Consider the following 4,413-nt stretch of genomic DNA (forward strand, 5'->3'; position numbering starts at 1 on the left):
TTGACAGCTGGTTAGTGTCTTTTAAATATATAGATACAAACACAAATACACAAAAAAATATACACAAAGATACACAAATTTTTATTGTATTTAGTGATAATAAATAAGACACACTAATATAAATTAAATGTTAACTAGTAAGATACTTGCACAATGTGTGGACAACACATACGCATATTAAAAGGACGTGAATGTAAAAAATTATTGGTTATTTTATCTGATGTAGAAAAGAAATGATCACCTTTATTATTTTTAAAGTATTTGTAAAATTTAAAATAAATTGTAAACATTTCAATAAAGAAAAAGGAAGATATGAAGAAGATTAGACTATTCTAGTGTTATTTGTATATGCAGTAATAATATGAATAATAGCTTAAAGTATTTGAAATATAATTTCATCAAATTAATTGAGTAAGGTCTCACTTGTATTAAATATGAATATTGAAGAAGTATTATAATGGAAGAAATAATGGTTTGAGCATAGGATAAATAGTTGAGTTAAGAAAAAAGTTTGATAACAAAAAAATTTCAGCTATAATTAGCTAAAATTTTTTATAATTCATTTCGTTTATATCACTTAATAACACTTTTAATTTTTATTCCACTCTCTTATCATTCTATTTATCATATTCTTATCAATTTCACTTATTAATGATATTAATTATAATGTCATATCCTTTACTAGACATTCTTATAATCAATACTTAATCAATACTTAATGGTTCTTTTTATAATTTGATTTTTATATTTATGAATACAACAACAACAACAATAATAATAATAATAATAATAATAATAATAATAAATGATAATATCAATTACATTCAACAGACGGACTTACTCGACAAGGTTATTGTCAGTCAACCAATTTTCGAGAATATGAAAAACCACACTAGCTATTGGTATTATCATTCCCTAAACCCTAAACCCTAAACCCTAACTCCTAAACCCTAACTCCTAAACCATAACCCCTAAACCCTAAACCCTAAAACCTTAAAACCCTAAAAACCTTAAAAACCCCTAAAAACCCCTAAACCACTAAAAACCCCTAAAACCCTAAAAATCCCTAAAAACTCCTAAAACCCTAGAACCCTAGAACCCCTAGAACCCTAAAACCCTAGAACCCTAAAGCCCTAGAACCCTAGAACCCTAGAACCCTAAAACCCTAAACCCTAAACTCTAAACCCTAAACCCTAAACCATAAACCATAAACCCTAAATCCTAGACCCTAGAACCTAGACCCTAGAAAACTCTAGAAAACCCTAGAAAATCCTAGATAACCCTAGAAAACCCTAAAAACGTAGAAAATCATAGATAACCCTAGAAAATTTTAAAAACCCCTAGAAAATCGTAGAAAACCCTAGATAACCCTAAAAAATCCTAGATAATCCTAGAAACCCTAGAAAACTCTAAGAAACCCTAGAAAATCTTAGAGAACCCTAGAAAATCCTAGAAAACTCTAAAAATCCTAGATAACCCTAGAAAACCCTAGAGAACCCTAGAAAACCTTAGAAACCCTAAAAAATCCTAGAAAACTCTAGAAAATCCTAGAAAACCCTAATAACCCATGAAAATACTAGAAAATCCTAAAAACCCTAGAAAACCATTGATAACCCTAGAAAGCCCTAAAAACCCCTAGAAAACCCTAAAAACTCTAGAAAACCCTAGATAGCCCAAGAAAATCCTACAAAATCCTTGAAAACCCTAGATAACCCTAGAAAACCCCAGATAATCCTAGAAAACCCTAGTAGACGCTACAAAATACTAGAAAATCCTACAAGACCCTAGAAAACCCTAGAAAACCCTAAAAACTCTAGAAAATCCTAGATAGCCCTAGAAAATCCTAGAAAACCCTAGAAAACCCTAGAAAATCCTAGATAACCCTATAAAACCCTAATAGACGCTGGAAAACCCTAGAAAATCCTAGAAGACCCTAGAAAACCCTAGAAAACATTCAAAAACCCTAGAAAACCTTCGAAATTCCTAGAAAACTCCTAGAAAACCCTAGAAAACCCTAAAAATCCTAGATAACCCGAGAAAATTCTAGAAAATTCTAGGAAATCCTAGAAAACTCTAGAAAACCCTAGATAACCCTAGAAAACCCTAAAAATCCTAGAAACCCAAGAAATCCCAAGAAAATCCTAGAGAACCCTAGAAAATCCTAGAAAATCCTAAAAACCCTAAAAATCCCTAGATAACCCTAGAAAATCCTGGAAAACACTAGAAAATCCTTGATAACCCTAAATAACCCTAGTAGACGCTAGAAAACCCTAGAAAATCCTAGAAGATCCTAGAAAACCCTAAAAACCTTAGAAAGCCCTAGAAAACCCTAAGAATCCTAGAAAACCGTAGAAAACCCTAGAGAACCCTAGAAAACCCTAGAAAATCCTAGAAAATCCTAAAACCCTAGATAACCCTAGAAAATTTTAGAAAACCCTAAAAACCCATAGAGAACCCTAGAAAACCCTAGAAACCCTAGAAAACCCTAGAAAACTCTAGAAAACCCTAGAAAACCCTAGATAACACTAGAAAACCCTAGAAAATCCTAAAGAATCCTAGAAAATCATAGATAACCCTAGAAAACCTAAAAACCCCTAGAAAACCCTAGAAAATCCTAGATAACCCTAAAAAACCTATATAACCCTAGAAAACTGTAGATAACCCTAGAAAATCCTAAAAACCCTAGAAAACCCTAGATAACCCTAGAAAATCCTAGAAAACCCTAGAAAACCCTACATAACCCAAGAAAACCCTAGATAACCCTAGAAAATCTTAGAAAATCCAAGAAGACCCTAGAAAACCCTAGAAAACCCTAAAAACCCTAGATAACCCTAGAAAATCCTAGAAAACCCTAAAAAATCCTAGAAAACCCTAGAGAACCCTAGAAAAACCTAGAAAACCTTAGAAAACACTTGAAAACTCTAAGAATCCTAGAAAATCCTAAAAAATCCTAGAGAATCCTAGAAAACCCTAAAAACCCTAGATAATCCTAGAAAATCCTCGATAACCCTAGAAAACCCTAGAAAATCCTAGAGAACCTTAAAAAATCCTAGAAATCCTAGAAAACCCTAGAAAACTCCAAAAACCCTAGAAAATCCTAGATAACCCTAGAAAATACTAGAAACCCATAAAAAACCCTAGAAAACTATTGATAACCCAAGAAAGCCCTGAAAACCCCTAGAAAACCCTAGAAAATCTTAGATAACCTTAAAAAATCCTAGATAACCCTAGAAAACCCTAGAATAACCTAGAAAATCCTAAAAAACTCTAGAAAACCCTAGAAAACTCTAGAAAACCCTAGAAAACCATAGAGAACCCTAGAAAATCCTAAAAATCCTACAAAATCCTAGAAAACCATAGAAAATCCTAGAGAATCCTAGAAAACCCTAAATAACTCTAGAAAATCCTAAATAACCCTAGAAAACCCTAGTAGACGCTAGAAAACCCTAGAAATCCCTAGAAGACCCTAGAAAACCCTAGAAAACCCTAAAAACCCTAGATAACCCTAGAAAATCCTAGAAAACCCTAAAAAATCCTAGAAAACCCTAGAGAACCCTAGAAAAACCTAGAAAACCTTAGAAAACACTTGAAAACTCTAAGAATCCTAGAAAATCCTAAAAAATCCTAGAGAATCCTAGAAAACCCTAAAAACCCTAGATAATCCTAGAAAATCCTCGATAACCCTAGAAAACCCTAGAAAATCCTAGAGAACCTTAAAAAATCCTAGAAATCCTAGAAAACCCTAGAAAACTCCAAAAACCCTAGAAAATCCTAGATAACCCTAGAAAATACTAGAAACCCATAAAAAACCCTAGAAAACTATTGATAACCCAAGAAAGCCCTGAAAACCCCTAGAAAACCCTAGAAAATCTTAGATAACCTTAAAAAATCCTAGATAACCCTAGAAAACCCTAGAATAACCTAGAAAATCCTAAAAAACTCTAGAAAACCCTAGAAAACTCTAGAAAACCCTAGAGAACCCTAGAGAACCCTAGAAAATCCTAAAAATCCTACAAAATCCTAGAAAACCATAGAAAATCCTAGAGAATCCTAGAAAACCCTAAATAACTCTAGAAAATCCTAAATAACCCTAGAAAACCCTAGTAGACGCTAGAAAACCCTAGAAATCCCTAGAAGACCCTAGAAAACCCTAGAAAACCCTAAAAACCCTAGATAACCCTAGAAAATCCTAGAAAACCCTAAAAAATCCTAGAAAACCCTAGAGAACCCTAGAAAAACCTAGAAAACCTTAGAAAACACTTGAAAACTCTAAGAATCCTAGAAAATCCTAAAAAATCCTAGAGAATCCTAGAAAACCCTAAAAACCCTAGATAATCCTAGAAAATCCTCGATAACCCTAGAAAACCCTAGAAAATCCTAGAGAACCTTAAAAAATCCTAGAAATCCTAGAAA

The sequence above is a fragment of the Arachis ipaensis genome, chromosome B03, assembly GCF_000816755.2.
Source record: "Arachis ipaensis cultivar K30076 chromosome B03, Araip1.1, whole genome shotgun sequence".
NCBI classification, from domain to species: Eukaryota; Viridiplantae; Streptophyta; class Magnoliopsida; order Fabales; family Fabaceae; genus Arachis; species Arachis ipaensis.